The sequence below is a fragment of the Salvelinus namaycush genome, chromosome 11 (genome assembly GCF_016432855.1).
Source record: "Salvelinus namaycush isolate Seneca chromosome 11, SaNama_1.0, whole genome shotgun sequence".
Lineage (NCBI taxonomy): Eukaryota > Metazoa > Chordata > Actinopteri > Salmoniformes > Salmonidae > Salvelinus > Salvelinus namaycush.
The window spans coordinates 17373324-17385294 of NC_052317.1; positions in this window are offsets into that span (position 1 = coordinate 17373324).

The window sequence follows — 11971 nt, forward strand, 5'->3', positions numbered from 1 at the left end:
TCGCACAGCGACAGGATTGACGACCTGAGAGACACGGAACGGACCAATGAACCGCGGAGTCAACTTGTGAGAAGCTGTCGTAAGGGGAAGGTTACGAGTGGAAAGCCACACTCTCTGACCGCGACAATACCTAGGACTCTTAATCCTACGTTTATTGGCGGCTCTCACAGTCTGCGCCCTGTAACGGCAAAGTGCAGACCTGACCCTCCTCCAGGTGCGCTCACAACGTTGGACAAAAGCCTGAGCGGAGGGAACGCTGGACTCGGCGAGCTGGGACGAGAACAGAGGAGGCTGGTACCCAAGACTACTCTGAAACGGAGATAGCCCGGTAGCAGACGAAGGAAGCGAGTTGTGAGCGTACTCAGCCCAGGGGAGCTGTTCTGCCCAAGACGCAGGGTTTCGAAACGAAAGGCTGCGTAATATGCGACCAATCGACTGATTGGCCCTTTCTGCTTGACCGTTAGACTGGGGATGAAACCCGGAAGAGAGACTGACGGAAGCACCAATCAAACGACAGAACTCCCTCCAAAACTGTGACGTGAATTGCGGGCCTCTGTCTGAAACGGCGTCTAACGGGAGGCCATGAATTCTGAACACATTCTCAATGATGATTTGTGCCGTCTCCTTAGCGGAAGGAAGCTTAGCGAGGGGAATGAAATGTGCCGCCTTAGAGAACCTATCGATAACCGTAAGAATCACAGTCTTCCCCGCAGACGAAGGCAGACCGGTAATAAAGTCTAAGGCGATGTGAGACCATGGTCGAGAAGGAATGGGAAGCGGTCTGAGACGACCGGCAGGAGGAGAGTTACCTGACTTAGTCTGCGCGCAGTCCGAACAAGCAGCCACGAAACGGCGCGTGTCCCGCTCCTGAGTAGGCCACCAAAACCGCTGGCGAATAGAAGCAAGCGTACCCCGAACGCCGGGGTGGCCAGCTAACTTGGCAGAGTGAGCCCACTGAAGAACAGCCAGACGAGTAGAGACAGGAACGAACAGAAGGTTACTAGGACAAGCGCGCGGCGACGCAGTGTGAGTGAGTGCTTGCTTTACCTGTCTCTCAATTCCCCAGACAGTCAACCCGACAACACGCCCTTCAGGGAGAATCCCCTCGGGGTCGGTAGAAGCCACAGAAGAACTAAAGAGACGGGATAAGGCATCAGGCTTGGTGTTCTTATTTCCCGGGCGATAGGAAATCACGAACTCGAAACGAGCGAAAAACAACGCCCAACGAGCTTGACGTGCATTAAGTCGTTTGGCAGAACGGATGTACTCAAGGTTCTTATGGTCAGTCCAAACGACAAAAGGGACGGTCGCCCCCTCCAACCACTGTCGCCATTCGCCTATGGCTAAGCGGATGGCGAGCAGTTCGCGGTTACCCACATCATAGTTGCGTTCCGATGGCGACAGGCGATGAGAAAAGTAAGCGCAAGGATGGACCTTATCGTCAGAATGGAAGCGCTGAGACAGAATGGCTCCCACGCCCACCTCTGAAGCGTCAACCTCGACAATGAATTGTTTAGTGACGTCAGGAGTAACAAGGATAGGGGCGGATGTAAAACGCTTCTTGAGGAGATCAAAAGCTCCCTGGGCGGAACCGGACCACTTAAAGCAAGTCTTGACAGAAGTCAGAGCTGTGAGAGGGGCAGCCACTTGACCGAAATTACGAATGAAACGCCGATAGAAATTAGCGAAACCGAGAAAGCGCTGCAACTCGACACGTGACTTAGGAACGGGCCAATCGCTGACAGCCTGGACCTTAGCGGGATCCATCTGAATGCCTTCAGCGGAAATAACAGAACCGAGAAATGTGACAGAGGAGACATGAAAGGCGCACTTCTCAGCCTTCACGTAGAGACAATTCTCTAAAAGGCGCTGGAGTACACGTCGAACGTGCTGAACATGAATCTCGAGTGACGGTGAAAAAATCAGGATATCGTCAAGGTAAACGAAAACAAAGATGTTCAGCATGTCTCTCAGTACATCATTAACTAATGCCTGAAAGACAGCTGGAGCATTAGCGAGACCGAACGGCAGAACCCGGTATTCAAAATGCCCTAACGGAGTGTTAAACGCCGTTTTCCACTCGTCCCCCTCTCTGATGCGTACGAGATGGTAAGCGTTACGAAGGTCCAACTTAGTAAAGAACCTGGCTCCCTGCAAAATCTCGAAGGCTGACGACATAAGGGGAAGCGGATAACGATTCTTAACCGTTATGTCATTCAGCCCTCGATAATCCACGCAGGGGCGCAGAGTACCGTCCTTCTTCTTAACAAAGAAAAACCCCGCTCCGGCGGGAGAGGAAGAAGGCACCACGGTACCGGCGTCGAGAGAAACAGACAGATAATCCTCGAGAGCCTTACGTTCGGGAGCCGACAGAGAGTATAGTCTACCCCGAGGGGGAGTGGTCCCCGGAAGGAGATCAATACAACAATCATACGACCGGTGAGGAGGAAGAGAGCTGGCTCTGGACCGACTGAAGACCGTGCGCAGATCATGATATTCCTCCGGCACTCCTGTCAAATCACCAGGTTCCTCCTGAGTAGAGGGGACAGAAGAAACAGGAGGGATAGCAGACATTAAACACTTCACATGACAAGAAACGTTCCAGGATAGGATAGAATTACTAGACCAATTAATAGAAGGATTATGACATACTAGCCAGGGATGACCCAAAACAACAGGAGTAAAAGGTGAACGAAAAATCAAAAAGGAAATGGTCTCACTGTGGTTACCAGATACTGTGAGGGTTAAAGGTAGTGTCTCACATCTGATACTGGGGAGAAGACTACCATCTAAGGCGAACATGGGCGTGGGCTTCCCTAACTGTCTGAGAGGAATGTCATGTTTCCGAGCCCATGCTTCGTCCATAAAACAACCCTCAGCCCCAGAGTCTATCAAGGCACTGCAGGAAGCAGCCGAACCGGTCCAGCGTAGATGGACCGACAAGGTAGTACAGGATCTTGATGGAGAGACCTGAGTAGTAGCGCTCACCAGTAGCCCTCCGCTTACTGATGAGCTCTGGCTTTTACTGGACATGACATGACAAAATGTCCAGCAGAACCGCAATAGAGGCAAAGGCGGTTGGTGATTCTCCGTTCCCTCTCCTTAGTCGAGATGCGAATACCTCCCAGCTGCATGGGCTCAGTCTCTGAGCCGGTGGGAGGAGATGGTTGAGATGCGGAGAGGGGAAACACCGTTAACGCGAGCTCTCTTCCACGAGCTCGGTGACGAAGATCTACCCGTCGTTCTATGCGGATGGCGAGTGCAATCAAAGAGTCCACGCTGGAAGGAACCTCCCGGGAGAGAATCTCATCCTTAACCTCAGCGTGGAGTCCCTCCAGAAAACGAGCGAGCAACGCCGGCTCGTTCCAGTCACTGGATGCAGCAAGAGTGCGAAACTCTATAGAGTAATCCGTTATGGATCGATCACCTTGACATAGGGAAGCCAGGGCCCTGGAAGCCTCCTTCCCAAAAACTGAACGATCAAAAACCCGTATCATCTCCTCTTTAAAGTTCTGATAAACGTTAGAACACTCAGCCCTTGCCTCCCAGATAGCTGTGCCCCACTCCCGAGCCCGACCAGTAAGGAGTGATATGACGTAAGCGATCCGAGCTCTCTCTCTTGAGTATGTGTTGGGCTGGAGAGAGAACACAATATCACACTGGGTGAGAAAGGAGCGACACTCAGTGGGCTGCCCAGAGTAACATGGTGGGTTATTAACCCTAGGTTCCGGAGACTCGGAAGACCAGGAAGTAGCTGGTGGCACGAGACGAAGACTCTGAAACTGTCCTGAGAGATCGGAGACCTGAGCGGACAGGGTCTCAACGGCATGACGAGCAGCAGACAATTCCTGCTCGTGTCTGCCGAGCATTGCTCCCTGGATCTCGACGGCAGTGTAGCGAGAATCCGTAGTCGCTGGGTCCATTCTGGGTCGGATTCTTCTGTTATGCTGGTGAATGAGGACCCAAAAGCGACTTTAAGAAACAGAGTCTTTATTCCAGGCTTAAACAAACAATGATTCTCCTGGAAATTATCATAGGTAAATCCAAAACAGGAAACTGAAATCCTCTCGTCAGTAGAGAGGAACGACTGGGGACGCGACCACAGACTGCAGGTCGCTTCAGGAAGGCACAGGCCGTAGCTGACATAGACACCTGCTCACACGCAGCATCTGAAGAAGGCAAAAACACGACAGGGCGGAACAAGGACACAGAACAGCAAACATCAAACAAGAATCCGACAAGGACAGAAGCGGAAAACAGAGGGAGAAATAGGGACTCTAATCAGAGGGCAAAATAGGGGACAGGTGTGAAAGAGTAAATGAGGTAGTTTAGGAGAATGAGAAACAGCTGGGAGCAGGAACGGAACGATAGAGAGAGAGAGCGAGAGAGGGAGAGAGGGAGGGGGAGAGAGAGGGATAGAAAGAGGGAAAGAACCTAATAAGACCAGCAGAGGGAAGCACAGGGACAAGACATGATGATCAAAGACAAAACATGACAGTTTTGTGCAACTGACTCAAAGTTAAGGAAACGTTAAGTGAAAAGATAAGGCAAAAAAGCGGAATGAAGGCGGAGTCTTCATTGAATAGCAATGGAGAGTGGGCTTTCTATTAAACATAGCCATGTAAAGATATTCTAAGAATAGCCTAATTGATTTGAATTTTTTACATTTTATTTCACCTTTATTTAACCAGGTAGGCTAGTTGAGAACAAGTTCTCATTTACATCTGCGACCTGGCCAAAAAAAGCAAAGCAGTTTGACACATACAACAACACAGAGTTACACATGGAATAAACAAACATACAGTCAATAATACAGTAGGGGAAAAAAGTATATATACAGTGTGTGCAAATGAGGTAAGATGAAAGAGGTAAGGCAATAAAATAGACCATAGTGGTGAGGTAATTACAATATAGCAATTAAACACTGGAGTGATAGATGTGCAGAAGATGAATGTGCAAGTAGAGATACTGGGGTGCAAAGGAGCAAAATAAATAAATAAACAGTATGGGGATGAGGTAGTTGGATGGGCTATTTACAGATGGGCTATGTACAGGTGCAATGATCTGTGAGCTGCTCTGACAGCTGGTGCTTGAAGTTAGTGAGGGGGATAAGAGTCTCCAGTTCATTCCAGTCTGGCAGCAGAGAACTGGAAGGAAAGGCGGCCACAGGAGGAATTGGCTTTGGGGGTGACCAGTGAAATATACGTGCTGGAGCGCGTGCTGCGGGTGGGTGCTGCTATGGTGACCAGTGAACTGAGATAAGGCGGGGCTTTACCTAGCAAAGACTTGTAGATGACCTGGAACCAGTAGGTTTGGCGACGAGTATGAAGCGAAGGCCAGCCAACGAGAGCGTACAGGTCGCAGTGGTGGGTAGTATATGGAACTTTGGTGACAAAACGGATGACTTGCTGTACATAGATCTCCCCTGAAACATGTATATCTGAGCCTTATACACTATATATACAAAAGTATGTGGAAATTCATAATATATGAGGACAAATAAGAATCTTAGCTTACTGAGACTTTATAGTTGTTCCTTAATTGGTATCATTGAAATACCTGTGGACAGAGAGAAAAATTCAAAATAGTGGATTCGGCTATTTCAGCCACACACGTTGCTGACAGGTGTATAAAATCGAGCACACAGCCATGCAATCTGCATAGACAAACATTGGCGGTAGAATGGCCTTACTTAAGAGCTCACTGACTTTCAGCGTGGCACCATCATGGGATGCTACCTTTCCAACTAGTCAGTTCATCAAATTTCTACTCTGCTAAAGCTGCCCCCGTCAACTGTAAGTGCTGTTATTGTGAAGTGGAAACGTCTAGAAGAAACCATGGATCAGCCGTGAAGTGGTAGGCCACACAAGCGCACAGAATGGGTGCTGAAGCCCTTAACGCGTTAAAATCATCTGTCCGTGGTTGCAACACTCAATACCGAGTTCTAAACTGCCTCTGGGAGCGACGTCAGCACAATAACTGTTTGTCGGGAGCTTCATGAAATGGGTTTTCATGGCCGAGCCGCCGCACACAAGCCTAAGATCACCACGCGCAATGCCAAGCATCGTGGTTTTAAAGCTTGCCGCCGTTGGACTCTGGAGCAGTGGAAACGCGTTCTCTGAAGTGATGAATCACGCTTCACCATCTGGCAGTCCGCCGGACAAATCTGTGTTTGGCGGATGCCAGGAGAACGCTACCTGCCCCAATGCATAGTGAATACTGTAAAGTTTGATGGAGGAGGAATAATGGTCTGGGGATGTTTTTCATGGTTGGAGCTAGGACCCTTAGTTCCAGTGAAGCGAAATCTTAACGCTACAGCATACAATGACATTCTAAACGATTCTGTGCTTCCAACTTTGTGGCAACAGTTTGGGGAAGGCCCTTTCCTGTTTCAGCATGACAATGCCCCTGTGCTCAAAGAGAGGTCCATACAGAAATGGTTTGTCGAGATTAGTGTGGAAGATCGTGACTGGCCTGCACAGAGCTTTGACCTCAACCCCATTGAACACCTTTGGTATGAATTGGTACGTCAACTGCGAGCCAGGCCTAATCGCCCAACATCCCTGATTTATTGAATGAGGGAATCATTTTATAAAGACAAAAGTATTTGGATGTAATGTTGAAAAAGCCAAGCCTGCACACCCAGGAGCTCTCCAGATGTAGGGTTGACCACATGTTAACAACATGTGACTACCAGTGCAGTTCTATGTGGGGGGGGGGGGCTAAGTGCCTTGATCAAGGGCACAATGGCAGGAGGTGGTAGGTCTATATGGGATCAAACACAGCAGCTTTCCAGTGTAAATAGCGCTTACTTTGTCATGAAGGCTATAATAATAGTCATGGAAATTTGGTTGAAAGTCATGAAGAAGTCATTAAAAATGTAACCGTTTTAACAGCAAATAATCAGAGGTCTCTATAGCATAATGTCATTTGTGAATTTCGGTGAACGTAGTCTAATAGACCAACTTGGAAAACATCCATTCCTGCACTTTTTACATCCCAAGTCAAGCACTGAAGATGGAAAGCACTATGTTTCACCTCTATTAGGGGAAGGGGGATACCTAGTCAGTTGTACAACTGAATGCCTTCAACTGAAATGTGTCTTCTGCATTTAACCCAACCCCTCTGAATCAGAGAGGTGCAGGCAGATGGCTTAAATCAACATCCATGTCTCCAGCACCCAGGGAACTGCCTTGCTCAGGGGTAGAACAACAGTTTTTTTCCTAGTCAGCTCGGGGATTTGACCCAGCAACCTTTCGGTTACTGGCCCAATGCTTTAACCACTAGGCTACCTGCCACTTACGGTTCCTCCTTTACTTCATTTTTACATTGATGATCGATTCATAATCGAAATCATGCTGTGTAGCATGTGCCTCCAGACTCCAGACTAGCTCGGAGCTATAGCTCATATTTGTTAGGTTTGTCTTACTTCAAGAGAGCTCATTGCTCATGAAGTATTTTAGGCCAGGAAAGAACATGAGGTCAACCCACTGCCTGGTGGGAAACTCTCTACAATGTGTCTGTTCTTTTAGACAAGGGGGGAAATGTGCTTGTAATCATAAGACGCCTGAACTACAAATTTAGAAAACATCTAGTTAGAAATGTTGTGGCAGGTTTCCTTATGGGAACTGTATAGATTATTAGCAGCAATTAAATGATTGCTTATTTGAGTTGCATATAATGATTGACTAATGACAGTTACCTGGAAAATGGATGTCAGTGGCATTCATAATACAAAAGAGATACGACATTAACCAAGCCTCTCAAATTAAGAAAATAAATACTGGAGACTGGATTGTGTTTATTGGACAGAAAATGAACATGACATGTGTTTTCTTCTTCATGACAGTGTGGGAAATTACACTGAACCAAAATATAAACGCAACATGTAAAGTGTTGGGCCCATGTTTCATGAGATGAAATAAAAAATCGCAGAAATGTTCCAAATGCACAAAAAGCTTATTTCTCTCAAATGTTGTGCACCAATGTGTTTATATCCCTGTTAGTGAACATTTCTCCTTTGCCAAGATAATCCATTCACCAGACAGGTGTGGCATATCAAGAAGCTGATTAAACAGCATGATTACACAGGTGCTACTTGTGCTGGGGACAGTAAAAGGCCATGTTAAAAGGTGCAGTTTTGTCTCACAACACAATACCACAGATGTCTCCAGTTTTTAGAGAGAGTGCAATTGGCATGCTGACTGCAGGAATGTCCACAAGAGCTGTTGCCAGAGAATTGAATGTTAATTTCTCTACGATAAGCTGCATACAACGTTGTTTTAGAGAAATTGGCAGTACGTCCAACCGGCCTCTCAACCGCAACCGTATTTCTGTCTGTAATAAAGCACTTTTGTGGGGAAAAACGTATTCTGATTGGCTGCGCCTGGCTGCCAAGTGGGTGGGCCTAAGCCCTCCCAGGCCCACCCACTCATGTGAAATCCATAGATTAGGGATTAATTTATTTATTTAAATTGACTGATTTCCTTATATGAACTGTAACTCATCAAAATCTTTGAAATTGTTGCATGTTGAGTTTATACTTTTGTTCAGTATACATTGAACTTGCAGCTCATTGTGAATACAGTAATGTAGCTAACTATTACTTGAAAAATAACAATTTTACGCACTTCTTTATCAGTTTCTGTGGCATTTCTTCCTCTCTGTGTACAGACCACATAGTGATACTGGGTAACTTATTGAGAAATGCAACAGGCAGACAAACAGGAAGTCTATTCACAGTGTTCTAAGTAATCTCATGACTACACAAGTTCATGACTCTGTCGTGTTGCTTTCCTCCTGAAACTGCCAATCAGACACTTCTATTTATACTGTAGATGTTGTCTGATTTACTTCACTGTATGTACCAGGCAGTATACTCTAGTAGTGAACAAATGGGAATAACAATTCAAAACATTGGTAGAGTCTCTTAATCCATGTTTGGACAGGTTCACAAGGTGCCTTCTTAATTCTGCCTTTTAAAAGACTTGACTAAGGGGATCGAAGACGAGTCATTTGGGAATAACCAACCGGTTCATACAGTGTGTCCAATATATCATGTGGTCAAATGTACCTCGACCTTTGGCCTGGAATTAATTGGCTACTTATTGATGTACTTTCAAAATCAATAATCTCTTCAACATCAATCTGATATTACAGACATAGTCAAATAATTTTAGTCCAGTGGCATTAGCACAGCTGTATATTGGACCAGTCAGTCAGAAAGTGGATTGGAAAGTACCTAAACAAGGCCTTTGTTTACATCAGAGCTAATAACTACTTTTTGACTATGCCATTACTGAAAAGGGGGGAGAGGTACTTCCATATATAGAATAATCCCCATCAACTGCACTTTGTGTGCTCCTCAGATCCTTCCTACTGTTTTCATAGCACAGGGCCGAAACATTTTACAGGAGTGACTCATGGCCTGTTTTGCTTTTGGGACTGGTTAGCAACGGTGCGGCCTAGCCTATTTTTGGCATCCTGTCAGATTCCAATACAGTCCTCCTGGTTTACTTCTCATTAGCACACAAACTCATAAATTGTGCGGCGTAACGTTTCTAAGGCCCCCTAATGTCGCTATACAGTGCAACATCTAGCCTCTCCCTAAATATCCAATAAGATTAGGAGACATACTAGGTTGATATACGAGCACATACAGTTGAAGTCGGAAGTTAACATACAGCCAAATACATTTAAACTCAGTTTTTAAAATTCCTGACATTTTATCTGAGTAAAAATTCCCTGTTTTAGGACAGTTAGGATGACCACTTTATTTTAAGAATGTGAAATGTCAGAATAATAGCAGAGAGAATGATTTATTTCAGCTTTTATTTCTTTCATCACATTCCCAGTGGGTCAGAAGTTTACATACACTCAATTAGTATTTGGTAGCATTGCCTTTAAATTGTTTAACTTGGGTCAAATGTGTCGGATAGCCTTCCACAAGCTTCACATAATAAGTTGGGTGAAATTTGTCCCATTCCTCCTGACAGAGCTGGTGTAACTGAGTCAGGTTTGTAGGCCTCCTTGCTCTCGCACACTTTTTCAGTTCTGCCCACAAATTTTCTATGGGATTGAGGTCAGGGCTTTGTGATGACCACTCCAATTCCTTGACTTTGTTGTCCTTAAGCCATTTTGGCACAACTTTGGAAGTATGCTTGGGGTCATTGTCCATTTGGAAGATGAATTTGCGACCAATCTTTAACTTCCTGACTAATATCTTGAGACAGATGAACGTGGTACCTTCAGGCATTTGGGAATTGCTCCCAAGAATGAACCAGACTTGTGGAGGTCTACAATTTTTTTCTGAGGTCTTGGCTGATTTCTTTTGATTTTCACCTGATGTCAAGCAAAGAGGCACTGAGTTTGAAGGTAGGCCTTGAAATACATCCACAGGTACACCTCCAACTGACTCAATTTATGTCAATTAGCCTATCAGAAGCTTCTAAAGCCATGATATCATTTTCTGGAATTTTCCAAGCTGTTTTAAAGGCATAGTCAACTTAGTGTATGTAAACTTCTGACCCACTGGAATTGTGATACAGTGAATTATAAGTGAAATAATCTGTCTGTAAACAATTGTTGGAAAAATTCCTTGTGTCATGCACAAAGTAGATGTCCTAACCGACTTAACAAGACATTTGTGGAGTGGTTGAAAAACAAGTTTTAATGACTCCAACCTAAGTGTATGTAAACTTCCGACTTCAACTGTAAAGGGGATCATAGTTTTAAGAGTTGAATGTGGTAGTGCTTATCCAACTATCTCTAAATCCTGATGTCTAGCCTGCTTACAGTTATTTTACCTCTTTACTCTCCACACCCTACGATCCAGTCAACACCCCCTCAATGTGATGTATGACAGTATAGCCGACAGACAGGGAACTGGGCGTAGATTATCACATTAAATGCCACTTAAAATCATGGCTTGGAGAAAACAGAATAAAGCTCACCTTCTATTATAGAACCGTTGGAATACTATGGTCATGAAACACAGATACTCGTATGGCCAGCATATTCAAGGATCAGTACGAGGTTGAAAAAATAATACATTTCCCCAGTAAGATACCCTTTTTGGTGTCAGTCAGAGCACCTATTTGGTTCCGAAGAGCACCTTTCAGTGGGTCATTTCTCTCCTGTTCCTCATCGCTTTCTGTGAATTACTGTACAGGAGAGAGAGTCAAAGGGTGTATGTTTTCTGATATGACAGTCTCTTAACAGTAAGTGTCTCCTGTTTGCTATAGCCATGGATAATACATTTTTTGAACCTTTATTTAACTTGGCAATCGGTTAAGAACAAATTCTTATTTACAATGATGGCCTACACCTGCCAAACACTCCCCAAACCAGGACGATGCTGGGCCAATTGTGTGCCGCCCCATGGGACTCCCAATCACAGTCGGGTTGTGATACAGCCTGGGATCAAACCCAGGTCTGTAGTGACACCTCTAGCACTGGGATGCAGTGCCTTAGACCGCTGCGCCACTCAGGATCCCGAAAGGAAATGGATGAGGTCAATTCTCCTCGCAACCAGGGTCACATGACCTCTCACAACTTTCTACAGAACAGTCACACATCCTTGCATCTCTCTGCTTCACCTGATTCCCTGCTCTGTCCACACCCTGAGCATACAGGACACACACATGCACACACACACTTTCATTTCCTCTTTCCAATTTAAGTCAGTGAGGTGGGGCTGAAAAGGGTGAGGTGTTTTGGTTATTTTTAGACAGCCTTTCATAATTATGTTCTGGTACAGTGTTCAAACACTCTGAAGTCAGCAGCTCTTTTGAAAAACTGTTGAAAAACTGCAGACAAATCAAATGAATTATGACCAGCGAGACTCTCTCTCTCTCTCCCTTTCTCTTTCTCTCTCTCTGTTTCTCTCTCTCTCTCTCTGACATCACTGGGAACTTGTGTGTATAAAGTAAACACAAGAATGCAGCGCGTCAGGCAAGGGAGTGTGAGCACA